Source organism: Puma concolor, chromosome B3 (genome assembly GCF_028749965.1).
Source record: "Puma concolor isolate L17-30 chromosome B3, mPumCon1.1.hap2, whole genome shotgun sequence".
NCBI lineage: Eukaryota > Metazoa > Chordata > Mammalia > Carnivora > Felidae > Puma > Puma concolor.
The window spans coordinates 113,395,232-113,422,884 of NC_141672.1; the positions used below are offsets into that span (position 1 = coordinate 113,395,232).

General features: G+C 48.6%; 1 long non-coding RNA gene across 2 annotated transcripts in view; it reads left to right on the plus strand.

The window, feature by feature from the left end:
* LOC112856180 (uncharacterized) overlaps positions 1 to 25,936 on the plus strand; it is a 59,632-nt gene extending 33,696 nt beyond the window's left edge. The window contains exons 4-5 of one of the 2 annotated variants that reach the window (XR_015252770.1): positions 15,461 to 15,648; positions 25,401 to 25,936. This is a non-coding gene — a long non-coding RNA (uncharacterized LOC112856180). Of the gene's footprint in view, positions 1 to 15,460; positions 15,650 to 25,400 lie in introns of those variants that run through there. The other variant, XR_015252772.1, reaches the window with a different exon arrangement.
* The last annotated feature ends 1,717 nt before the right edge of the window (positions 25,937 to 27,653 follow it).

Here is a 27,653-nt window from a genome sequence, read left to right on the forward strand (position 1 = left end):
TGTCTTTGGTACCCGAGCCAGGCATGGAGCACGCTTCCCACTGGCTTTGTTGGTGAGCGGGAGGAACTCGCAATCTCAGAGCGGATCCTCTGGGTTTGGAGCCCAGCTGTATCACTTCTGTCCCATAAACCATGCATTTCTCTTCCACGGGTCCCCTCTGTCCTGGGCTCCAGCAGTACAGACACAAAGGAGATGGTTACTTGGCGTTTATTCTTGAGAAAGTCCCTTTCTGTCCCCGATCCTCACTAGGTGCGAAAGCCTCCTCTGCCTGCCTCAGAGGGTCGTGAGGCTTCTGCAGGGCAGCCCTCTGCACGTGACAATGGGCTGCAACATATGTGCTTAAATAGCAGAACCCTCTTAACCAACCTTCAATTAAGTGGCCGGAGGCTGTCCATGCCCCTCAGCAAGCGCTTTACCCCGCGCCCAGGACACAACCAACCCTTGAAGCCAGCAGGGAACCCTCTGATCTTTCCCGGGCTCATTCTGAGCTGGGGTGTGCTTCTCAAGTGCTACGTGTGTTCATTCTCAATCTGTACCCGTCACTCGAGTTCAATAATGCAATAATTATTCCATAACGCAATGAAGTACCAGTGCAAAAAATTAGAGTTGTTTCTTTGCAAGCGAAGTGGAGTGCTTTGGAGAGAATCAACGCATGCGGTAACCCAACAGCGCTCTGGTGAATTAAATGGAAGTGAGATAACAGTAAAGGTGAAAGGGGAAAAAAAAAAACAAAAAACAAAACCCAAAACCTGTGAAAGTGGAGTCTTCGGCGCTCAGCTTCATGTCTTCGCTCCGCTTTAAAGAAACAGACTGGACACCGTCGATGGCACTTCGTGGGTGTGGCTTCTTGGGGGGAAGATAACAGAGGCATCTAATAAGCTAACACAAATGACTCCCCACTCTCTGTGACTATTTGGGCCAAGTGACCCCGAGAAAGCTGGATCTTCTCAGGTTCAAGAGGGCTAGTCCTGTAGAGAACCTCTGAATTGGGAGAGGCTTTGTGGTCATTAGGAGAGGCCCTCCCTGGGGTGGGCACGTCACCACAGACCCGTGGCTAGGTGGCTATGCAGGCTTTCTGTGAATGCCCCCGTGACTCAGTATGCCTGAGTCCATAGCCTGGCTCATTTTGAATTGTATTCTGGTAAGCATGCTTGGCTCATTTCATCTCCCCTTACTGTGCTCCTTGATGGGCCCTCCTTCACCTACAGGTGAAAAATCTCTGTTCAGTTAAGAAGAAAGCGGGTCCAGAGAGAGGCTCACGCTGTAGGATAAATTCGCTTACTATAATCTCAAGATATCAATTTTCCCAGCAGGACAGGGTCATCTTATCCCTTCAGATGAGCCTCTGTTCTTTCCTTACCATCTCTCCCAACCCCACGACCCAGCCCTTCTTGTAAAAGATCTACCGTTGACTCCGTTCATACAGATTTCTCTCAAGATTCTACCTGATCCCTTCTTCGAGTCGGTAGGAAAATGCTGTACTGTGGATCGAGACGACTTCTAATTCTAGCACTTTCTAACTCAGAGACCTTTGACTGTATACTTAACCTCTTCTAAAAGCTGTGGTTTTTTCCATTTGTATAATGGGAATTAAAATAACCTATTGTGATGGTTCATTCAGTCAACAATTTTTTTTTTTTTAGTACCCACGATGTGCCAAGCACAGTGCTGCCAGGTGCTCTGGGTACAGAAGTGGGAGAACCAGAGACCTTCTGGAATACCCTCAGGAATGAAGCTGCACTGCTTGATTGATGGGCTAACTCAGGGGTTGGCAAACCTTTTCAGTAAATGACCAGAGAGCAAATGTTTTAGCCTCTACCTGCCGCGGTGGCACAAAAGCAGCCATAAACAGCACATCCACAAGTGGGATGTGGCTACCTTCCAATACAACTTTACAAAAACAGGCAGGGGGCCAGATCTGACCTGCAGGCAGTCGTTTGCCCACTTCCGGGATGAAGTGTTCATACCCTTGGACTGAAAGCCAGTTCCAGGTCACTCAAAGAAGGCGACTTCCGATCGTCTGCCTGTGGTGTATTTAGCCCTGAATGCAGGGAGTGCTTCTGGAGGGTCTCCAGATGTCTTTCTCACTCTCCACAAGCGTCATTCCCTTCGCTTATGTGGAGCTGGGTGTCATGGATCCCTCATTGGCTTCCCTAATGGCAAAGTTGAACCCAATAGCATTCGGTGGTCTCTTTCAGCAGATTCAACAAGCATGCCAAAGAGGTAAGAGATCTGTACGGGTAGGGAGGGAGGTGACGTCACTTCTCCCCTCTGGGAACCAGTTTGTCTCTTTTAAATGGTGAGACCAGTGGTTTCTCAAACTTGAATGCTCATCAAATGACTAAGTGTGCCTGTTAAAAAAATGCAGATTCCTAGACCTCTCCTTTGGAGCCAGTGTGTTCGATTCTAGGGACGGCTCGGGGATTCTGGACTATTAACAAGTGCCCCCGGAGGATTCTGAAGGAGGGCGCTTCAAGGAGCATAGAATTCGACCTCAGCTAGCTCTGACATTCAGTGGTTACCGACAGAATAAAGGAAGTCTGTCTGCCTTCGCCAGGCTGGGCTGGGCTGTGGTGGAACAGAGAATGGTAGTGGTGGGGATCGTTGTCTTGTCTGCAAGGACGTGGCAGGATGTGGTCGACCCAAGCTTCCTGTGAATGGGGGAACCAGAGAGCAGGGGGAGAGATTCACACCCCAGCACCGGGCTCAGCCCACGTGCTCAGAATGTGCTCAGCAGGTACTGGGAAATGGGGGCTTGGTTCCCCCTCCTCTCTTAGGCAGGCCATTTCACCTCTTAGAGCTTCAGTTTCCTCGTGTATAAAAGGGGAATGATGACAGGTCGTTTCAAGGACAGCATGAGGAGTAAACTGAGTAATGCTTATGAAATCTCCCTCTTCATTGGTGGTAGGAAATTCTCTTCCGGTGGGATGAGCATCCTCCTAAAAAGACCCAGGGCCGAGAGTCAGCAGCCTGCTTCACAGGCTGGGCTGTTTTCAATGACTCACTGTTCCACCTCGGAGTGAGTGAGACCCTTGGCCTTGCTGGGCCTCATTTTGTTCGGCTGTAGAATGGGATGCTAATGCACCTGTGTTTCCCACCTCCTTTCCCAGGACTCTCTTGAAGGCTGGCTGAGACCGTGGGGTGGAAAGTGCCCTGGTGCTATCAGGGACCATGGCAAAAAATGTCTGAGACCATCCTTGTCAAGTAGGGAGGTTGCTGTCTTTTACAATGTCCTTGCTTTCCTTTTTTTTCTTTTCTGTTTTAGACAGAGGAAGTAAGAAAACAGGATCTCTGAAGACATCCTTGTTGAATACAACCTTCTCCCTTTGACTTATTATTATTTTTTCCCTGAACTTACCAGTTGATTAGGAAACAGTCATGGATTGAAGAAGACACACAAAAAATGGAGAGACACTCCATGCTCATGGATTTGAAGAACAAATATCATTAAAATGTCTACGCTACCCAAAGCAATCTACACATTTAATGCAATTCCTATCAAAATACCAAGAGCATTCTTCACAGAGCTAGAACAAACGATTCTAAAATTTGTATGGAACCCCAAAAGACTCTGAGTAGCTAAAACAATCTTGAAAAAGCAAAGCGAAGCTGGAGGCATCACAATTCTAGACTTCAAGTTCTGTTACGCAACGGTGGCAATCAAAAGGGTATGACACTGGGGCGCCTGGGTGGCGCAGTCGGTTAAGCGTCCGACTTCAGCCAGGTCACGATCTCGCGCTCCGTGAGTTCGAGCCCCGTGTCAGGCTCTGGGCTGATGGCTCAGAACCTGGAGCCTGTTTCCGATTCTGTGTCTCCCTCTCTCTCTCTGCCCCTCCCCCATTCATGCTCTGTCTCTCTCTGTCCCAAAAATAAATAAACGTTGAAAAAAAAAATTAAAAAAAAAAAAAAAGGGTATGACACTGGCACAAAAAGAGACACATAGATCAACAGAACAGAATAGAAAATCCAGAAATAAAAACCCACAACTATATGGTTAAGTAATCCTGGGAAAAGCGAGAAAGAATATTCAATGGGAAAAAGACGGTCTCTTCAACAAATGATGTTGGGAAAACTGGACAGCAACATGCAGAAGAGTGAAATTGGACCATTTTCTTTCACCATACACAAAAATAAATTCAAAATGGATGAGAGACCTAAATATTGGACCTGAAATGATAAAAATCCTCAAGGAGAACACAGGCAGTAATCTCTTTGACATCGTCCATCGCAACTTTTTTTTTTTTTTGCTATGTCTCCTAAAGCAAGGGAAACAAAAGCAAAAATGAAGTCTTGGGACTTCATCCAAGTAAAACCTTCTGCACAGTGAAGGAAACCATCAACAAGACTAAAAGATCTTTGCAAATGATCGATCTGATAAAGGGTTAGTACCCCAAATATATAAAGAACTTATAAACTCAACATCCAAAACCACAAATAATCCAATTTAAAAAAAAATGAGAAGACATAAACAGACATTTCTCCAAAGAAGACATCCAGATGGCCAACAGACACATGAAATAATGCTCAGCATCACTCATCATCAGGGAAATACAAATCAAAACTACAATGAGATATCACCTCGCACCTGTCAGAATGGCTAACATCAACAAGACAAGAAACAACAGGTGTTGGTGAGGATGTCAAGAAAGGGGGAACCCCCTTGCACTGTTGGTGGGAATGCAAACTGGTGCAGCCACTGTGGAAAGCAGTATGGAGGTTCGTCAAAATGTTAAAAATAGAACTACCTTATGATCCAGCAATCACACTCCTGGGTATTTACCCAAAGAATACAAAAACGCGAATTCAAAGGGATACCTGCACCCCTATGTTTATAGCAGCATTATTTACAATAGCCAAGATATGGAAGCAGCCCAAGTGTCCATGGACAGATGAGTGGATAAAGAAGATGTGGTGGGTATATACAACAGGGCATCATTCAGCCAGACAAAAGAGTGAAGTCTTGCCAGTTGCAACAACATGGATGGAGCTGGCGAGTATAATGGTAAGTGAAATAAGTCAGTCATAATATATACTATATGATTTCACTCATATGTGGAATTTAAGAAACAAAACAAGTGACCACAGGGAAGAGAGAGAGAGAGAATCCATGAAACAGACTCTTGAACGATAGAGAACGAACAGATGGTTACCAGAGGGGAGGCGGTGGGGGGATGGGTGAAATAGGTGATGGGGATCAAGGCGTGCACTTGTGATGAGCACTGGGTGATGTAGGGAAGTGCTGAATTGCTCTATTGTATGCCTGGAATGAATACAACACTGTAGGTCGACTAATTGAAATTAAAATACGAACTTAAAAAAAAGTACAGCTAAAGCAAAAACAAAACAAAGGAAAAAAGAAACATTCATGGGCTACCAGCTGTGAACGTAGCCCTGTGCTAGGTGCAGAAGGGGGGGGTGGGGTCCCACACTACGGAGGCTTACAGTCCGGCTGGGAAGATAACACCGGCATGCGTGGGAGGTGAAGCAGCATTGTAACGCTCCTGCTGGAAATAATGGCGAGAACGAAGAAGATGAAGGTACTGATCAGTCTTCATACAGGTGCACCATCCTGCAGTTCACAGAGCATATCAATGGTGTTATCTTGTTTGATACTCAAAACTATCAAAACCAGCCCACCAGTTCTACTAATGAGCAAACTGAGAGTCATAACTTCTCTGAGATCAGATAGGAAGAAAAGTAGCTGAGTTGGATGACTTTCGTTTGGCCCCAAGAATGCCACTGTCACCAAGACACCACAACTGTCTTCCTTTACGTTGCCACGGAACATTGCAAAATGCACATTAGCATTACGTAGTAACATAGGTAACTGCCGTGTGGGGAGTGGATGTAACCGGCGATCAGAGAGCAGGCAGGTCATGAGGCTGGTGGCCGTGGAGAAACAGGTAACTGGGCGGAGCTCAGAGGCTGTGCAGTACTTGGACATGTGAGCCGTGGAGACGAGAGGAGGGCTGCCTCTCTGGCAAGAAGACGTGTGTAGGTAAGAAGAGAAGTGAGAGGGGCGCCTGGGTGGCTCAGTCGGTTAGGCGTCCGACTTGACTTCACTTCAGGTCACAATCTCACGGTTCATGAGTTTGAGCCCCACATAGGGCTCTGCACTGACAGCACGGAGCCCGCTTGGGATTGATTCTGTCTCCCTCTCTCTCTGCCCCTTCCCCTCCCCCACATTCTCTCTCTCTCTCTCTCTCTTTCTCTCTTTCTCTCTCAACGTAAATAATTTTTTTTTTTTTTAAAGAACGGAAATGAGAGTTCAGCCAGATGCCAGAATGATCAGAATGGGGCTCCATAGTGGATCTCCTGGAGGAAAGGAGGAGCCGGGGAGGTTTCTTCCCAAGTCCTGGAGCGTTTTTTCTTGTGCCATAAATAGGAGGGTCCTGCCATTTTCACCCAGACATCCTGGCCTCCTTCAACCCCAGTTCCGTTTATAATCAAATCAAAGGGCTGTCTGCAGTCTTAGCCCAAAGACAGAGTCTGCCTCTTCCGATTTTTTTCTTTTAAAAATGTCAGCGTGCTGCTGAAACAGCAACAGTAGTGAGGCAATAGCAGCTCTCTGACTCACAAAGAGCACATCAAAGAAACAGCCATGATAAGGGGCCGTAGGAATTGTGCGTGAGTTGAGTTTTCCTGACAGTCTTTGAGGCTTAGAGGCCCCTCTGGGCAGCCTCGGGGTGGAAAGAGGCATGTGGTTTTCAGAAATTAGGTGACTCACCACACAGGCGAGGTTTGGGAACAGAGATAGGGTCCTGGTCTTCTGTAACTCCCAGCCCAGAGCCCAGGCCTGGGGCCCTGCGTCACTGCACATCTCGGGTCTCCATTAAGCTGAGACTCAGCTGTCCGTCCTCCCAGGCTTCTAGGCATCCATCCAGACATCCTCATATCCACATATCAATCTGTCCACCGTTTCATCTAGTTGTTCAACAGATACCGCGAGCACAGACTTTGTGCAGGTCCTGGGCTAGGTCTAGGAGGATACAGGGGTGGCTGAAACAGACAGAGTCCTGCCTCATGAGGCTGCTTGTGTATTGAGGGAGAGACTTTATTGAACAAAATAATACTATGTGGAACCAAATCGCTGCTGTGGTACGTACTGTGAAGGAAAATACAGGGTTTTTGGGGAGCAGGTGCACGATAGCAGAGCCTGACCTGGCCTGGGAAGATGGTCAGTGAAAGCAGGGCTAACCAAAAGATGTGGCTGAGAAGTGGACAATCAGCTCTTTAGTACCATCCCTGTCACCATCTCAATCTCTCTATTCCCCACTCCCCAAACACGCGGGCGCGCGCACACACACACACAGCCCATGATGAATTAATGGAACCATCGTGGTCTTCTGAGTCTCATAGACGTGGTTTCAAATCCCATAATCTCAACTTCCTATCTCTGTGACTGAATGAATTCTTTACCCTCTCTGGCCCTCCGTTAGAATTCCAGAAGTCTTTCATGAAAACAGCAAAACCCTACACTGGGAGTGATACATCTTGCTCTAATCCCAGTCCTGCCACTGATAGCCATGGCATCTCTTTTGCCACTGTGAGCCTCGTTTTCCCCATCCACCCAGTGGTGGAGTTGAATGCAAGAGTCCTTCCAAGCTTTGAGTCTAGGATTCTGTAATTCCCCAGGAGGTGTGGCCCTGAGCAGAGCTGGTGCACCCTGTCCTTCTTCAGCCATACTCTTTCTGCTGGCTGGTTCCACGTGCCATGACTCCCACCTGCCCAGGTTCCTCCAGACAGAGCAGGGAGCAGAAACAAGAGCTCAGGCTATTCCCACTGTGATCCCTGGGCATTAACATGGGGAATGTGCCTTTGGAAAGATGCAGCTGGAGAAGGTAATGCTTGCCTCCACTGGGTCCCTCAATAACAGGGATCTCCGGGGCTTGGGAGGGAGAAATGTATGACTTCACCTCATTCTACACCCAAGAGGGAGCTGCTGATTCTGTGCATAGGCAGGGCACCAACACTTGGGCTGGGGGAGGAGGGATGGGATATGGTGTTGGAGAGGGAAGGGGTTGAGGGTGCCTTCTGCCTAGTAGAGCCTTCCACTGAGAGTGAGTAGACGGGCGGAGGTCCAAGCCTCTGTTTCCTGGTCCAGTGTCTGGGGATCAGCCAGTGTGGCCCAGATATATGGTCATCTTGTCCTAAATTCCCTCTGAGCTTTATTCAATTCCTTAACAGTTAAAGGCCTATTCAGATTTTCTATTTCTTTGTGATTCAGACTTGATACATCATGTGTTTCTGGGAATTTGTTTATTTCATCTAGGTTATGTGTTTGTGTGTAATTGCTCTGAGCCCTTTTTATTTCTATAGAATTGGGTGTAATGTTGCCACTTCCATTTATGGTTTTGGTCATTTGAATCTCCTGTCTTTTTTTTCTTTGTCTACCGAAATGTTTGTTAATCTTGATCTTTCGGAAGAATCAACTTTTGGTTTTGTTGATTTTCTCTATTGTTTCTTTATTCTGTATTTTGTTGATCTCTGTTCTCATCTTTATTATTTCTTTCCTTCTGCTGGCTTTGGGTTTAGTTCTTTTTCTAGTTCCTTTCATTGTAGATTAGGTTGTTGATGGGATAGCTTTATTGTTTTTTAGTGTAAGCATTTATAGCTATAAATATCCCTCTTAGCACTGCTTCTGCCGTCTCCAATGTTTGGGTGTGTTGTGTTTTCCATTTCATTTGTCTCTAAATATTTTCTAATTTTCCTTGTGATGTCTTCTTTGATCCATCAGTTGTATAAAAGTGTGTTGTTGAGTTTCCATAAGTTTGTGAATTTTCCAGTTTTTCTTCTGTTCTTCAGCCCATTATGAAGATATGTGGTATTGATGTCTGTCTTTATAAATCTATTGAGAATAATTTGTGGCCTAACATATGGTCTATCCTGGAACATGTTTCATGTGCACTTGAGGAAAACATGTGTTCTTGTTCAGTAGAGTGTTCTTTATGTCTGTTAGAGCTAATTGGTTTATTGTGTTGTTCACGTCCTGTTTCCTTATTTCTGTCTGGCTGTTCTATCTATTATTGAGAGTGGAGTATTGATGTGTCCAGTTATTGTTGTAGAACTGTCTATTTCTTAAAGTCTGTCCATTTTTTGGCTTCATATATTTTGATGGCTTATTATCAGGTCAATAAATATTTCTGATTGTTATATCTTCTTGATATATTGAAGATTTTATTAATATAGTCACTTTGTTCTCTTTTGGTTTGTTTGCATGGAATATATTTTTTCCATCTTTTCACTTTCAACCTATTTGTGTCTTTGGACATAAAGTGAAACTCCTGTAGACAGCATACTTTTGGACCATGTTTTTTAAATTCCTTCTTCCAATCCCTGTATTTTCATTGGCAAATTTAATCCATTTACATTTAATGGTATTACTAACAAGGAGACTTCTGTCATTTTGCTATTTGCTTTCTATGCAGTTTATAGCTTTTTGTCCCCCCATTTCCTTCATTACTGTCTCGTGTTTATTTACTTTTTCTGTAGTGAAATGTTTTAATTGCTTTCTTATTTCCTTTTGTATATATGCTATACCTATTTTCCTTGTGATTACCCAAGAGATTAATTAACATTCTAATGTTATAATATCCTAATTTTAATTGATGCAAGATTAACTTCAATAACATAACTTTACTTCTTTATAGCTCCATTCCTACTCCTTTCAGTTATTGATATCACAAAATTACATATTTATACTTTGTGTATCCCAAACAATAAACTAAAAGTTGTTTCTTCAGTGCATTAGTCTCTAAGCATAATATGGAGTTTTTAACCAAAATTATGAAACATTTGCCTTTATTTATTTTATTTTTATTTATTTTAATTTTTTATTTGAGAGAGTGAGCACAAGTAGGGGAGAGGAGCACAAGGAGAGAGAGAGAGAATCCCAAGCAGGCTCTGAGAGTCCAACACAGGGCTCTATCCCACAACCCTGGGATCATGACCTGAGCTGAAATCAAGAGTCAGATGCTCAACCGACTGAGCCACCCAGGTGCCCCTAATATTTGCTTTTAGGCTATAATGTTTACAAAATGTTTTATTCTCTTAAATCATGTAGAAAACAAAAAGTTGTGTCACAAACTGTTGTTACAATAATACTTTTAAATTGTCTATGTAGTTATCTTTATTGAGATCTTTATTTCTTCACCCAGTTTAGGATTATTATCTAGAGCCCTTTCATTTCAATCTGTAGGACTCCCTTGAGCATTTCTTGCAGGGCAGGTCTGATAATAACAAACTCTATCAACTTTTGTTTATCTGAGAATGAAGATGTCTTAATTTCTCCCTCACTTTAAATTTTTTTCTTTATTTTTTAGAGGCAGAAAGAGACAGGGCACAAGTGGGGGAGGGGCAGAGAGAGAGCGAGACATAGAATCCAAAGCAGGCTCTAGGCTCTGAGCTGTCAGCACAGAGCCTGATGCGGGGCCTGAACCCACAATCCGTGAGATCATGACCTGAGCTGAAGTTGGACGCTCAACTGACTGAGCCACCCAGGCGCCCCTCTCCCTCACTTTTAAAGGACAGTTTTGCTGGGTATAAGATTTTGGGTTGATAGGCTTTTTCTTTTAGCACTTTGAATATATCATCCCACTGCCTCTGGCCTCCAAAGTCTCTGATAAAACTTATGCTGACAATCTTATTGAGGATCCTTTGTATGTGAGGAGTAGCTTCTCTTGCTGCTTTCTCTCTTTGTATTGGTATTTTTGAGGATCCTTTGTATTTGTATTTGTATTTTCTCTCTTTGTATTTGTCTTTCAATATTTTTATTACAGTATGTATTTGTGTGGGTCTCTTTGGGTTCATCTCACTTTGAGTGTGTTAAGCTTCTTAGATGTTTATATTCATGTCTTTCATCAGACTCAGCAGTTTCGAGCTTTTTTTCTTCAAATATTTCTGCCCCCTTTTTTCTCTCTTCTCCTTCTGGCATCTCCACACTGCATATGTTGGTGTGCTTAAAAATGCTCAAAGTGCTTAAAAGCTTAAGGTACCTATAGGTACTTAACCTCTGTTAAGTTTACTTAAATATTTTTTCTCTCTGTTACATAGACTCAATAATTTCAATCATTCTGTCTTTGAGTTCATTGATTCTTTCTTCTACCTGCTCAAATATGCCTTTGGATCCTTCTAGTGAATTTTTGCATTTCAGTTAATGTACTTTTTAGCTCTACAATTTCTTTTTGGTTTATTTTTAGGTTTTCTCTTTATTGATATTTCCGTTTTGTTCATACAGTTTTCTTGACTTTCTCCGTGTCTTCCTTTGGTTCTTTGAACATCGTTAAGACATTTGTTTTAAAGTCTTTGTCTAGTAGGCCAGCCATCTGGCCTTTCTCAGTGACCATTCCGTTGGCTTATTCTTTTTCCTTTTACCAAGCCATACTTTCCTACTTCTTTGCATGTTGTGTGATTTTGTTGTTGTTGCTGTTGTTGTTGAAAACTGGACATTTAAATATAATAATGTTGTGGGGTGCCTGGGTGGCTCAGTCAGTTAAGCATCTGACTTTGGCTCAGGTCATGATCTTGCAGTTTGTGAGTTCAAGCCCTGCATTGGGGTCTGTGCTGACAGCTTGGAGCCTGGAGCCTGCTTTGGATTCTGTGTCTCCCTCTCTTTGTGCCCCTCCCCCTCTCACACTCTGTCTGTCTCCCTCAAAAAATAAATAAACATTGGGGTAACTGGGTGGCTCAGTTGGTTAAGCGACCGACTCTTGATTTCGGCTCATGTCATGATCTCACTGTTCGTGAGTTCAAGCCCCGCATTGGACTCCGTGCTGACAGCACAGAGCCTGCTTGGGATTCTCTCTCTCCTTCTTTGCCCCTCTGCTCGTGCTCGCTCTCTCTCTCTCTCTCTCTCTCTCAAAATAAATAAATAAACTTAAAAAACAAATACATAAACATTAAAAAAATTTTAAATATAGTAATGTTGTAACTCTGGAAGTCAGATCCCAGCCCTCTCCCCACCCCAGATTTACCATTTTTTTTTGTTTTTTGTTTTGATTGTTAGGTTATTGTGTGTATGGAGGATCAGTCCGAGGTACAAACTTAAGGTTTTCTCAGGTCTTTTCTGAGCCTTTTCCTGGGTATGCTCAGTGAGCTTCTACCCTCCCCCATAAATGCAGTTGCTTTTGAATGTCCTAGTCTTTAAAGTCTGGGAGTCTGCCGTCCTTAGTTTTTACCAAAAGGGGGAGAAAGAAAAATAAAGGGCAGAGAAAAAAAGAGCTGGGCCCTTTAAATCCCCTAGAAGCTGCTTCAGCTGGAAGGGAAGGGCAAAAAGGCCAGTTTTGTAGGATATGGGATTTTTGGTTGAGGACGGGGTACTTATGGGCCATCCTGACTCCCACAAGCTGTGTGCGGGCTGCTTCTGGAACATGTGCACAGCTGCCTGCCATGGGGCTGGGCATGGGCAAAGGGTAGCTGCTACTAAGTTAAGAGCTGAAATTGACCCAAATTACCATCCAAGCCTTCTCCTGGAACTTGAAAGCCTTCAATGGGCCTCCCTCCAAGTTCTAAAATAGTTACATTATACAGATTCTGCAATTGTTGTCTAAGGTGGGGGAGACAGATTCCTGGGGCTCACTACTGCATCATCTTCCCAGAATCCTCGTTGTATAACATATTTTTAAAAAATAAAATCATCTATGCTGTTTTTAACTTTCTTTCAACTAATCGAGTCAATAGCCATTTGTATCCTCAATATTTTATGGCAGGGTGATCTTGCATTATATGACTATATCCTAATTTATTTAACTATTATTTATTTAGCTATTATTGGACATTTTAGCTGATTTCCACTTTTTCATCACTACAAACCACATTGCAATGAAATATATACATTTTATTTTCACCATGCATGCGTACATAAATTTATACATGCTTTTGCTCACTTGTCTGATTATTTCATGAGCAAAGAAGAGAGGAGACTTTGAGTTACTCCTGGAAGAGTAAGGACAGTAAGTACACAAAGGAGATAGGGCTTTCTAGGCAGAAGGGAGAGCTTCAGCAAAGAGCCAAGGGGCTGAAAGTGCATCTCATATTCAGAAGATGTTGAGAACTGTAAAGATATCCAGGCTTTGCTGTTTTCCAAGGTTCTCCCTGACCGCTCGAGCCCACAGTACAATATCCATACTCTTGGATGTCTTGGGCCATGCTACTCAGGCTTCCTCCTCATGGTCCAGTGGACTGCCCCAGAATCCTAGGCTACGTCCCACACAGTTGGCAACACATGGGCCAACTCCCCTAAAATACGAGGCAGCCACAAAAGGGTGGGAAATATTTTAAGGACAACCTCCTTATGTCTAATTCAGCGTGTAACAAAATACAAGGGTCGGAGGTCTCCCTTTCCCCTTTCTTTCTTTTTAATTTTTAAAGGAGCTATTTGAAGTCCCGGAAACCCTTTGAGGGTTTTTATTGCCCTTGTAGACCTAACAATAAAAGACTCTAAGAAGCAGAGCTCTTGGTAGTTCTGGGTGAAAAACCCAAGAACCAGAAAGAATCTAGTTATATGGAGGTTGAAAATCTCAGGATTTTGCAAATGGTTCAGCCTGGGGTTCCAGGTTAATGTTCTCGGGGGACACGTGGAAAAGTAGAGATTGTCTCTGTGCTGTGATTTATAGGGGGCACCAAGCCAACAGCTGCCTGCCTTCCCTACAAGACCAAAAATTCCCCATTATGATGTTGGGTAAAGACCGATAATAGAGAGGCACCGATGCCTTCCCCCACTCGAGCACACAGTCCTGTACTGGGGAGGACATGAAATTACAGCAGTGGCTCTCACTAAGGCCATATTGCCACCCAGGAGACACTTGGCAAAGTCGGGGGGCATTTTTGTCTGTCTGGAGGGGGTGGGGCTACTGGAGTCTAGTGGATAGAGGCCACGGGTGCTGCTAAACATCCTACAATGCACACGGCAGACCCCACAACAAAGACTCATCTAGCCCCAAATGTCAATAGTGCCGAGGTTGAGAAACCCTATGGGACAAAAGGATCCGTTTGGGGCATCTCCAGGAGCATCTGTCTTACTCCACGGCAAATAGAGTAAAACCTTGGATTGCGAGTAACTTGTTCTGCGGGTGTTCTGCGAGACCAGCGAACATTTCTACTACATTTCAACTTGATAAAGGAGCGCTGGCTTGCAGTCTGAGTAGGACGTGATGCCGAACTTCACGTCATCACAACCGAGCCAATGGGTCTTGAAATTCGCTCCGATTGCGCAGGTGCTTTGGATTTTAAGCATGTTTCCCGAACGAAATATGCCCGTGGCCCGAGGTTTTACTGTAATTTAAAACGATTTCGTATTAAAATAAGTACGCCTATGAAGGTGTAATAAGGCAGGACAGGTTTATTTCCTTCCCCTCCAACCCCACTCTCCCTCCACTCTCCCACCCCCCTCCCCTCTTCCTGGGGCATAAGACCCATCATAAACCTCATTGGGAGCCTGGCTGAGCCAGGGTGAGGAGAAAGGCCATCTGTAATCTGTCTCACAGGGCTCCCTCTGGGGTGGTACCAGGAAGAGGGGAGCAGGTGTGCATGTGAGGGGAAGGGGGCAGTGCGGGCTGAGACAGGAGAGCCAGGTAACGGAGCATAGAGGCTGTGTGTGGGGCGAGAGCAGGCTCCATCTGGGCGGGAGCACAGGGAATGAATGAGAGGAAGGACAAGGGACTCTAACCCAGCAGACGGAAGTAGAGTGGTGCTTGAGAGACCATGGTTAAGAAAGAAACTATCTGCCCCGACAAAAGATGGAGTTATTCCATAGCTCGCCTGGGAAACTTGTGAGGCGTAACGGGTCGGGAACAGGGAGAATCATCCAGAGAGAGGCGGATAAAAAGAGGCTCCCCATGGAGTAACCCTTCTCTGCCCGCCCACCCTCACCCCTGGGGGCAGCCCGCCTGCCCGGTGACTTTCATGCCTCAGACTGGCCCAGCTTCCCAGCTCCTCTCCCTGCCAAATACCACTTAGAAGCTGCGCTGCCCTACTCGAGAACCATCGACGGCTCCCTATGGCTCGTCTCCTCACCCCCAAATGCCTCTCTCTCTGGCTTCCTAGCCCGACGGTTAATTCAAAGAGTATTTATTTTCAAATTCTGTGTTGAAATTGAAAAGGTAACACATGAACGTAATCGAATCACACCCAGTACCGAAGTATAAACGACGAATTCCAGCTCGAGCTCACACCCTCATTCCCCCGGTCTCTCTCCCCAGGGACACCAGAAATAGACTATCGTATCCAACGATATCTGTGCATGTGTTTTTTCTTCTTACCAGGATAGGATATTATGTAGTTTGCCCTTGACCTTGACTTCGGTGCTTAAAAATACATCTTTGAGATGATTCCTTTTCAGCAAGTAATCCGTCCTATGGATACCCCACCGTCTAGGCAGACCCTTACTGAAGACCCAGCTTCTGATCTTTGGTAAGATAAACACCAATGCCATAAACACCCCTGTGTGTTCCCTCTTTTGCAGATGAGCAACGCACAACTCTACCTGGGTATAAACTCCCAGGAGCAGAGCAGCCGGATCAAAGGGCGCACACATTTCCCTCTCTGAGAGATGTTACAAATCCCCCTCAGGGCCGGGCACAGCCCACAACCAGGAGTCTAGTCGGGCACCTCCCCCGGTTCTCAGCAAACGTTGTGATCTCTGCCAATCTGGTAAGTGAAAATCGCTCGGGTTTTAGTTTGCATTTCTTTGATTCTGATTAAGGCTGCGTACCTTTTCATCCATTTCCAAGTCGTCTGTATTCCTTTTGCTGTGAACTGGCTGCTTTCAAGCCCTTTGACGATTTCTTCGTATGGGTACAGAACAAATGTTTATAGACATCCCCTTACATGCCAGATAAGTGCGAGATGGCCTCTGCCCACCCTGTACACTTGGTCCTTGTCCCTCTCTTATCGACTCTTGTCACTTAGTCCCGCTCCTCCCTCCACCCTGATTCCAGTCCTGTCCTTGTCGCCGGCCGCGCCTGCACAAGGCAAGGCCGCCACTACCTCGTTTTGTTTATGTCATCGTTCAATCTCGAAAACAATTCGTTATAAGAAGCGATACGTGTTCTTGGAAGAGCGCGTAGATGATCTAGCAAAGTGTAAACAAGAAAATAAAAAAATCCCATGTGATTTCCGGACAAACACCTTCAGGTACTTCCTTCGATAACGTGCGTGTATGTGCCCTGCTTGTAAAACTGCGATCACACTCTGCATAGTTTGGTTGCTGCCTTTTCTCCTTAATACTATGTCATTGCAAAATTATTCAAAATTTCTGAATAATTTATATTTATTGGTCAAAAATTTTTCTCCTATGACAATTCCAAAATTTATCTAACCAACCCCCTGTTTATGGATTTTTCCCCTCCCTCCTTCCCTCCATTCCTTCCTTCCTTCCTTCCTTCCTTCCTTCCTTCCTTCCTTCCTTCTCATTCCTTCTCTCATTCCTTCTCTCCTTCCTTCCTTCGTCCCTTCTTTCCTTCTTTCCTTCCTTCCTTCCTTCTCATTTCTTCTCTCTTTCCTTCCTTCTCCTTCCTTCCTTCCTTCCTTCCTCCCTCTTTACAAAAAATACTGTTTATGTCAATTTCCTTCTGATGAATTCCTAGAAAATTCGGAATTCTGATGAATTCCTAGAAAAGCAATGACAATTACTAGAGGTGACCATTTTCATGGTTCTTGATTTGGTGGATCGGCTCGTTCAAAACATATTTCACCTCCTTCTAGTGTGTCTAGATAATGGACGGCTAAAAGCCAAGACTCCATTACAGTGTGCATTCTAGGTGCGATTTGGGCTCTGCTAATGAGATGAACTTCTAGGAGTGTGATTCAAGGCTGAGTCACGAGGCGGGACGGCCAGTGGTATGGAGCATCTTTGCCACCACAGATCAGGACGCAGGTGACCCAGTTCTGGAATCGTGAGTTATGGTGACCGTTCCCTTCTGATCAAGGCAGAAGCAGCCGCTCCGGTGACAGCCAGTTCTGGTCTGTGCTTCTGGGACATGTCCCTGGACGCCCAGCCCGGGGTGTGTTACTTCGACTTCCAGATGATTCTGGGAGGTATCTATTCTCCTTAATAAATCCATTTCTGCTTAAGCTAGCTGAATGGCTTCTAAGAACAACTAAGAACACTGACCAACAAAATCCCCGTTTGGCAAAATGTCCTCCAGGAAGAAATTGTACCAATTTCTGGTCCTGCTAGGTGTGAGATGACACAACCCCAAGAGTGTTTAGGGAAAGTTTGATTCTCTCCTCAGGGGGTGTGGTCAGGGAAGGCATTTTTTTTTTAATGTTTGCTTATTTTGAGAGAGAGAGAGAGACAGAGAAAGCACGAGCAGGGGAGAGGAGCAGAGGGAGCGAGAGCATCCCAAGCAGGCTCTACACTGTCAACACAGAGCTCCATGTGGGGCTCGATCTCATGAACCGTGAGATGATGGTGACCTGAGCAGAAATCAGGAGCCGGATGCCCAAGCGACCGAACCCCCCGGGCACTCCAGGGAAGTCGTTTCTAAAGAAGGAAGCTGAGGACTGGGATCCTGGCCCGGAAGATCAGTGTCTGTACTTTGTATGCCGGGAACCGGGCCATGCTGTTGGCATCCATTAATCTCACCATCCTTACAACTTCACGAGAGATGTGGAATCACCCCCGTTTCACAGAGGGAGACACGGAAACTCAGAGAGGTTGTTTGACTTGCCCAAGGACAGCTAATTCACACAGATCATGGGCTACAACCGTAGATGGGCTGGACCCCAGAGTCCACACTTGGCTCGTGGCCATGGGTCTACCTTGCTAGTCCATTCCTATGCCCAGGGTTATCTGTCGTGAGTAGACACTTGCTCCCGTCCCTGGCACCTCTCTGAGCCCGGGGCATCAGGACAGCACCAGTGACACCGGATTCCTCTGCTGCTGTTTCCTGGGACCCCTTCTTCCATCAGTCCCCTCCGGAGCCTCGGGCAGATGCCCAGCCGACTGATGTCCACCAGGCACCCCCGATGTGCCAGGCACCGGTGCCCACTGCCCAGCGCTTCACCTGGTCCCATCTGCTCCTGCAAACATCCCTGAGAGGTAGCAGCACAATCGTTGTTTCACACGTTCAGAGAGCTTAGGTAATTCAACCAAGGCCACGTAGCTGGCAATAAATGTTGAAGTGCAGACACGAGCCAGCTCCGTTGGATTTGAGAGCCTGGGCTTAAAACGGGACCGCGTTCCCCAAAGAACGGGAAAAATGTCACCTGCGTCACCCTAACCCCAAATCAATCAGCGGGAACGTCCCCGTCGACGGGCGAATCGATGTCACTTTTTCCTGACGAGTTGCCCTGGGAAGGACTCGGCATCTCTTCCGTGATGTTTCTGCTCAAAGCGCAGGGCCTGGGTCTGATCACAAGGAAGCATCATAAGGCAAGGCCAAGGTGAGGGGCATTCTACAAAATACACGGCCTGCGCTCCTCCCAAATGTCAGGGTCACAAAAGACATATAAAAGCACGGTAGCCGTTCCAGACTAAGGAGACCTGACCATCGCGTGTGAGAGCTGATTGGATCTCGGGCCAGAAAAACATTGCTCTAAAGGCCATGATAGGTGGTTGTATGAGGAAATGTCCTTGTTGCTCGAAAATGCATGCTGAGGTAGCTAAGGGGGAGGAGAATGGTGATGACATAGGAAGAGCGGTGTGTATAAATAGGTTAAGTCAGTGTCTGCCATGTCACAGGTCCTCAATGAGTGGGAATCAGACACGCACACCCGTAGCCTGAAAAATCACAGTTTCATAAGACCTCACGCCACCCAGAGCAGTCTCCTTCCCCAGTCTGAAACTGGAATCCACGTAAAGTATCCCCACCAGTGGTCATCTGGTTTGATTGCCTCGAGCGTCAGGGAGCTCATTACCTCATGAGGCAGTTTATTCCATCTTGGACAGCTGCTGGCTAGCTTCATTGCATAATAGCTAGCATGATCCATTTTTTTCCAGGACTCCAGCTGGTCTCTCTGACGGTGGCTGGCTGGGGCTGACTGTGTTCCAGCTGGAACAGGTGTGCCCTTCTCCCTGTGACAGCACAGAATCAGTCAGCGTTCCTCACACCCGAGGTCAAACATTTGTCGCCTCTCCATGGCAGCAGCAGTCGGCCTGCCTTATTTTTCCACATCGGAAGAATCCGATTATAGCAGTCCTCTTCTGGGGTTACATGTCATAGACTTCTCTGACATCAGGTTGTATTTAAAGGCTCGGCGCCGGGACTGTCCCCTGCCACACCCCACCAGCCTTGGCTGCTTCCTTTTCCTATCGGTTCCTTTTGGTGACACGTAGGTCAAGCCCCCGAGTCTCAGTTGAGTGTTACACGCCGGGAATGGTGGCGACAGAGGTCTGTGACCCGGCCCTGCCCTGCAGAGGCTTACGGCGCTGTCTGGAAGGCACTGTGCCCACGAAAGAGACACCAAGCTAAGCACTCCTGATCTGCCTCACTCTACACGGGAGTGAATAACATGAAATACGATAGGGTCTGGTGCATCAACATTTGGCTCTGACAATGCCTTCTGGGATGGGGGAGGCGAGGCCGGCTATCACTGGCATGATCGGGGCATACTTCCTGGGGTTGGTGGCCTCCGGGTACGTTTTGAAGAATGGTTGGAAAGGGCTTTGCAAAGCGATGGGGTCCAGCCGCCATAACTAAAGAACGAGGGCTTAACCTCAATGGAAGTGCATTTCTCCTTCACGGAACCGTGGTGATATCTGAAGCAGTCCAGGGCCAGGATGGCAGTTTCAAGGGTTTGGAGACCCGAGATTCATCCGTTGTATTGCTCTGCTCTTGTCCATTGGCAACTTTTATCATATGGTCCAAGATGACCCAGCCCCTGCCATCATAGGGGTTCAGCCGACGGAAAGAAAAGAAGAAAAGTGGACGTTGAAGAAACACCAGTCCCCTTAAGGCCAGACATGACCCAGACCTGGCACACACTATTTCCCTCATGTGTCACTGGTAGAGCATGGGCTCCGGGCCACACGGCCTCCGGCAAGGGGGCCTGGGGACCAGGGCCTTTAGTTCTATTACTAAAGGCCATGGGAAGAGCGGGTCCTTGAAGGGAACCAACAGTCTCTGCCAGAGGAGGGTCCCAGGCAGCAGGAGATGGACGTGAACTTGGCCTGGGAGTGTGGGGAGGAAGAGTTGAGTCCTCGAGGCCCTCACACGGGGCGGCCCTGGGAGGAGAACTCTGGCGGATAGGTGGGAGGCGCGGGGCCTTACTTAGCAGGTAGGGTTCATCTGGCACCTCATCCTGAGGCCGCAGAGAATGTAAAGGGTCCTTGGTGAGCACGGGGATGAATTCACAGAATTCCACACCTGAGCTTTGTTTTATAAACAGACAAGTTCCTGATAAATCAGAGCATTTACAATCGCCCCCTGTTTTATCTATTTATTTATTTTTATTTTTTTAATGTTTCGTTTTTGAAGGAGGGAGAGAGACAGGGTGTGAGCAGGAGAGGGGCAGAGAGAGAGGGAGACACAGACTCCGAAGCAGGCTCCAGCCTCTGAGCTTGTCAGCACAGAGCCCAACGTGGGGTTCGAACCCACGAACCGCGAGATCATGACCTGAGCTGAAGTCAGACGCTTAACCGACTGCGCCACCCAGGCGCCCCTTTACTTATTTATTTTTAAATGTTTCCTTATTGGTTTTGAGAGAGCACTCGTGTATGTGTGAGCGTGCGCGAGACCAGGGGAGGGGCAGAGAGGGAGTGGGAGAATTCCAAGCAGGCTCCTCACCGCCAACGCAGAGACTGACGGGGGCTCGAACTCACAGACTGTGAGATCGTGACCTGAGCCGAAACCAAGAGTCTGATGCTTAACTGACTGAGCCCCCCAGGTGCCCCTGTCCCCTATTTTAAATTAGCCTAGAGGAGAGGGGCCAGCAGGGGGTTGCAACTTAAAGAAACCCAGTGGGTCATTTTGCAACTCGGAGAATCCTTGGGTCAAATGAAAGGTTACTTCTCCATTAACCTTTTCTCGGTAAATCCCTCATCGCATACACCTTTTTGGGTACAGGTTTGTATACCTGTGTAGTGACTTTGCCCGACAGGAAGGATCTGCTCACATCAACATCACGCGATCAGCAGACTATCCCCGTTTGAAAGATGCAGAGACTCAGGCTTTTGTCTCCCCCACCCCCACCCCCCCACCGTGCCCCCTCCCAGAAAACAGGTGGGTGTCTCCAGCAAGACTTGCCCACACCTGACCCACCAGGGTGCCTCTCCCGCGCCCCCTGTTCCTCTCTGGCAGTGTTCATCGGGCCGGAAAGGGTAGGAGGCTGAATGTCAGGGGACCTCCCCCCCCCAGGTAAAGTCTGGGATTCTCTGAACGAGTTGCTTCACGCCCCCTGTTGGGGTTTTGCAGAGACAACACTCCTCTCCCCCTCCTGGGGTTCAGAACATATCGAGGGATCCCTGCAGGGCCACTCAGATAGAAACCAAAATGGCGGCTTTATTCTGGTAAGTGCTGCACCTGCAGATGGTGCTCGGGTCTGCGGGCAGACTTTCCCACCCAGGTGCAGACCCAATGGTTGACCACAGACCCCCTCGAAGCAGCAGACCCGAAGGCACCCTCCCCGCAGGCAGGCAGGTCCCCAGGAAGCGGCACCAGGAAGGGCGGGGCCATGGTTTCCGTTTCTGTCCAAGGTCACCATTCAGGTAAGCCTCGGATCCCTCCTAACACGCTTCATGCCTCAGTTTCCCTACTTGTCGGACAGGATTGATGAAACCCACTGTCTGCCTCCAGTGGGGGCAGTGCCTTGAGAGGCAGATGGGGAAGTGCCTTGAAACACCGAACATGCGAAACGGGCTTATTTGGGGGTCGGTTCTCCTAGTTTTCTCACCGGCTTGGTGTCTGTGCTACACCACTCGCTCACCTGTTCTTTCAAGGAGTGCGTATGTTGGGTGTAAGCTGGGTGCTGAGAGAAGCAAGAGCAGATCTCCTGCTCAAGGAGGCAGAAGACTTGGGGCTCATCTGGCCCAATTCCCCGCCTGCGGGTGAGGAAGCAGAGCTCAGATCAGTGAGGGGCCTCGCCCAAGAGCTGGGACAGCAGGGCTGCCGCCGAGCCTCCACTCTGCCCCAACATGTCCCGCCCCTGGCGATGTCGCCGCCTGCCTGACGCTTGAATGCTCTCTCCCCTCCTCGCTAGCTCTCCACACCGATTCCGTCTTGTCTTCGAGAAAACTCCAGACCCGTTTTCTCGGCGGAGCCGTTGTTTATTCTGGCCACCCCTTCCTTGCAGCTCACCAAACCCTTATTATCCTCTGTGCTCATCTCTGCACTTGACTTTCTCCTATGGTTTTACGAGGCTGTGTGTCACCTCCTCACTTAACTGCCCCGGGCCCCTTGTCTTGGGCACAGGGCTGGACACGCAGGAGGGGTCAGGGAGGGCATGAGGACTGACGGCCCGCCGGTGGATCTAGCCGGCCAGGGAAGGTGGCAGGCTGGCCATGATCTCATTTTCCCCTTTTGCTGACATGCTCCTAATTCGGCTTTATGAGATTTTTCTGGAGTGTCAGCTGTGCTGTTTTGAGCTGGACCGCGAAGGGCAGAATGTCCAGAGGCAAGGGGAATGGTATGTGGGAAGGGCTTGGCACAGGGAAGGGAGTCTGCAGTCCTTCCCAGCCTCCGGCAGGGTCGCAGAATGTTCTGGCCCACTTTGGAGTCTTAAAGGGACATGTCCAGGAAAAAAACACGGAACGCTCAGAGAGATTTGGGGAATGTGGACCATAGGGAGCACTTCACAAAAGGCCAAGGGTTAGGCCCTTCAAGGCAAATCACCTACAGACGGAGGAGTCGGGGCGGGGGCCAGATACTGGCAGTGTGCTCTCGGGGGATGCCATCTTGTCAACGGTGCGGCCACGACCCGCATGGGGGATTCCCCACAAATGACTCAGCCACACTGGCCACTGGTCCCTGCGTGGTCTCCGGAGGGCCACCGCTCTGTGCCTCAGATTCCTCGTCTATCAAAACATGATGCAGTTGAATTCTACTGCCGGTCATAAGTTAGTCCCGGGTGTTTTATTTTTAACCTTGGATTGTTTCTATATTTAAGTGTTGGACTATTTTACATTAAAAACTGTATTTTATAGATGCTTTTAAAAAGCCAGAAGGTGCAGAAATCCTCGGCCTGCGGGACGATGATCGGTGTGGCAGTCACCCCCTCCCCCCGCCCAGGTCCTGGCTCTCCTCTTCTGACACGACGTTGCGGGCCCCCCTCCCCCTCCCCGCCACTGAGGCATTCGGGTTTGTCCCCAGCTCTTGCCCTGACCTGATCACAGTCTTCCTGTAGTCCTTTCTGGCGAGAGCACTGGGGATTTGGAGTGGAAAGTGGGAAGGGAGGTCAGACAGAGCCGCAGGGTCCGGGAGAGCCGGCCTGGGGTTCTAGCCCAGGCCCTGCCTACACTGACTCACTGGCCACCCCCGGGGGGAGCCACCCTCCCTCTCTGCCTTCATCTTCCTCATCTATTAAAAGAGGGAGTTGGTCATACCCATCAATAAGATCCTTTCAAGTTTTTGCGTTCTGTGACCCTATGAAAATGCCATTTACCAGAAGTGAAATGGGCTGTGACTTCCATGTTGAGGAATCTGGCTGTCCCGCCCGTGCAGGCGCCATGGGTGCGAGGGGGGAGAGAGAGAAGAAGGGACGGACGGGTGGCTCAGGGGATCCTCACTGTGATCTCCGAGCAAGTCTGTGGCTCAGGCAGGCCTTCTCCAGCGGCCGGTGGAGTGAGAGGCAGGCCGGTCTCCCGGAATTCCTTCCAGGTCGAGGTCCTGAAATTCCCCCAGCCCCACCCTTTCCAGAAGCCCGAGGCTCTGGGATAAAGCTGAGGGTGTACAAACCAAGCATTCACAAGAGTGGACCCACAGCCAAATTCTTGGCTACTCCGCGCCAACAGAGACTTCTAGACGGAGCCCTGGGGCGAGGGCAGAGTGCTGGGTCACAGCGCTCAGTAGGAGAAGCCCGCTCTGGGGTGGCGAGGCCTCTGTGTCCCCTCCAGCTCTTTCCTGACGGGCCATTACTTAGTTGTCTGGGCCTCAGTTTCTCTGTTTGTCAAACAGGCTGGAAACAAACAAACAAAAAGTAAGCCTGTTCTCTCTGTCTTCTAGAGAGAAAAACGTTAGAGAGCAGAGGCCAGATTCTTGGAGAAGAGATGAATGCTGTCCCCCCATCCCCCCGCCGCCGCCCCAGGGGACCCGTGGGGGTTTCTCAGGGTCCTCTCGGCGGTTTATGTGTCACAGTTTCTCTGGGATGTTCCCACTTGCCCGGTACCATCGGGGGCCTGCCTGGCTCAGCCCGGGGCAGGCAGGTGCCACACCGCTGAGCCCCTAGTCGGAATGGCTTCCCAGGAGGCACCATCCGGGGACCCGCACCCTTTCAGCTGCCAACTGCATGCCCTCTTTCACAGCCCTCTCTGCCTCAGGACTCCTCAGCAAGAGCGGCCCTTCCTCATCAGCAGGGCAAGGGGCCTCCTGGTTGGGGGAGGGCCCCGCAGGAGCGCAGAATCCTGGGAGGACTCAGCGTAAGGGCCCTCAGATGCAGGGACTCCTGGCCTCCGCTGTTCCCTCGCTAGCCTGCCTCGAGGCTGAGTGCCAGGGAGTTAGGGTCCAAGGGACTGAGTCCTCCAGCCTCAAAGGAATCAGAGGTGGCCCCTCTCCCCTACCACTCTGCACCCCCACCCCCCACCCCCCACCCCTCGTGGTTCAAGATCACCTCCTTGGTCCCCCAGCCCCGGAGATGACCAGGGATAAATCGTGCACACGTCATTCCTTCCCCACCCACGGTTATCTGGAGGCAGCATCCCTCTGCTAGGGAATCAGAGGTGCCGTGATACCCTTTCTCCAAGGTTCTGTGAAGCCATAGAGCAGTGCACAGGGGCTGGCCGGGCCTGAGCACTAGACCTGGGAGGAGTGAGGCCCTGGCGGCCGGCCGGCCTCAGGCCCACCTCCTGGGTGAATGCCCGGAGCCCTGTCAGGCAGCCGGACTAGCCCGTCCCACATGGGGCTGGGGGGCCACAGGTGACCGCGAGAAGCGGTTGGCCAGGAGACGTGAGTCCCACTGGGCAGGTTCTGGTCCCAGGCCCGGATTTCCCTGTAGGTGGACACTACCTCCCCGAGTCTCGGCCGCAGGGGGAGACAGCGGTCAGGGAGATGGGCTTTGCCAAGGGCTTGCATGAGCATTAGCGTAAGGAAACCTCGGAGCGCCCTGGGAAGGTGGGGGCTGCTCCCAGTTCACCTAGTTGCCCGCACACGGTCCGTAGGAGTGGAGCTGAGACTCACAGACCCGGCTCTCCTCTGGCCAAACCTGCGCTCTTCCCAAGACCCCATAATCAGAGAGGTTCAGCTTCCGTGTGCAGTGCGGGTGAAAAACAGAGTAACTTATTGATGAATGTCTTCATTACTTATTGATAGCCCGCCTACTTCCAAAGAATCGTCAACCAACTTGCAATATGGAGCTTCGATACGGTCTGAAAATAAGGTAACGCACGCTCAGAATCTTGGTAACAAGAAAGCGGAGGCCAGGGGTGGGAACTGAGGAAGGCCGAAAGGCGAGTTGCCACGGGGAGCCCTCCCGGGTGCCCGACGTCATAGAAGGTTCTTCGCGACGTGCGAAATAGTTTGATGCCCTCTCCGAGCTAATGAACAACTGGATGGTCCCAGTTACATAATAGTCACGATTCACCGAACGCTTACTTTGGCCGGACGTTATTCTGAGCACTTTGCTTTTGTTTTTTGTTTTTTGGTTTTCTTTTTTTTTTTAGATAAATTTTTATCTTGGAGTAATTTTAAGATTCACAGAAAAGTTGCAAAGAGAGGACAGGGTTCCCCTGGCCCTCACTCAATTTCTCATAACGCTAGCGTCTTCCGGAATCGAGACGTGTTGGTCGCAACCGAGATATTAACACCCAGTGTATTATTATCAGCTAAACGACAGACTTTATTGGGAGTTCCCGGTTTTTCCACCAATGTCTTCTTTTCTGTTTCAGGATAAAATCCAAGCTATCACATCGCATGCGAAAGCTTTTCGCCTCCTTTTCTTTTTTCCCTCCCTCCCTCCCTCCCTCCTTCCCTTCCTTCCTTAATTCTCCTGCTCCTTCCTCTTCTCCTCCCCCTCCCCCTCCTCCTCCTCCTGCTCCTTCTCCTTCTTTTAATCCTCACTGTAATGAGAAACTGAAGCATAAAAAGGCATTTTCTGCCCGTTCAAGGCCACACGGCTGGGAAGTAGCATTGCTGAGTTTATATCCAGTCAGGAGCGTTCCTGGGAAAGACGAAGGAGAGGAGACAGAGGGGGAGGGGAGGGAGAGGGGGAGGGAGGAGGGAGAGGAGATGGGGGAGGGGAGGAGGAGGGTTAACAGGTGGGGAAAGACCGGACACAGGAGGGTCTGGGAGAGAAAGCACTTCCTGGCCAGTGCTGGCGACACATTTTTTTTTTTTATAACACAGGGACAAGAGAAAGGTGCTGCCCCAGGATTTATGCCTCAATATTCACCCCTTCTCCCTCTCCCTCGCTGCCTCTCCCGCCAGCGGCGGGGGAAATTTTTGTGGGGAAGATCTAAAGTTCAACCTGTTCTCCCGACCACCCCTCTGCGTGGGACGAAGGCTCCTTTCTTCGGGCTGTTGCTTTCTTTTCGTCATGGGTAAGCCCCACCTGTTGGTTGGTTTGTTTGTTTTTAATATAGTTTATTGTCGGGGCGCCTGGGTGGCGCAGTCGGTTAAGCGTCCGACTTCGGCCAGGTCACGATCTCGCGGTCCGTGAGTTCGAGCCCCGCGTCGGGCTCTGGGCTGATGGCTCAGAGCCTGGAGCCTGTTTCCAATTCTGTGTCTCCCTCTCTCTCTGCCCCTCCCCCGTTCATGCTCTGTCTCTCTCTGTCCCAAAAATAAATAAACGTTGAAAAAAAAAAAAAAGACTTTAATATAGTTTATTGTCAAATTGGCTTCCATACAACACCCAGTGCTCATCCCAACAGGTGCCCTCCTCCATGCCCGTCGCCCGCTTTCCCCTCTCCCCCGCCCCCGAGTCCCCCTCAGTTTGTTCTCTGTGTTTAAGAGTCTCTCATGGTTTGCCTCCCTCCCTCCCCTTTTGTAACTTTGTTTGTTTGTTTGTTTGTTCCACTTAGGGAAAGAGCCTAAATGTCCATCAACGGATGAATGGAGAAAGAAGGCGTGGTTTGCATGGGATACTACGTGGCAATGAGAAAGAACGAAATCTGGCTTTTTGTGGCCGCGTGGACGGAACTGGAGAGGGTGATGCTAAGTGAAATAAGTCAGGCAGAGAAAGACAGGTATGTTTCCACTCCTACGTGGAAGTTGAGGAACAAGACAGAAGAACACGGGGGGAGGGAAGGGGGACAACGTGGTACCTGTTTATGCAGGAAAACGTGGCTAAAATATTCATAAATGATCCAGAAGGCTGTCTATGACCCATCATGCCGCATAGCATGCCTTTTCACAGAAAGGAAATGTCATTTTACTGCATGGACTCTGGCGTCCGCTAAGCGGCTTTTCCTCCCCAGCGATATACCCTGAACATCACTTTTATGCCCACGTGTAGGTTTTTGTGACATGAAGTCCAAAAGAATTCTGTTGTACAGACGGACCATAGGTGACGGAGCCAATCTCCCTTTGTTGGACAAGTATGTTCTTTCTAATTCCTAGGAGTATTCC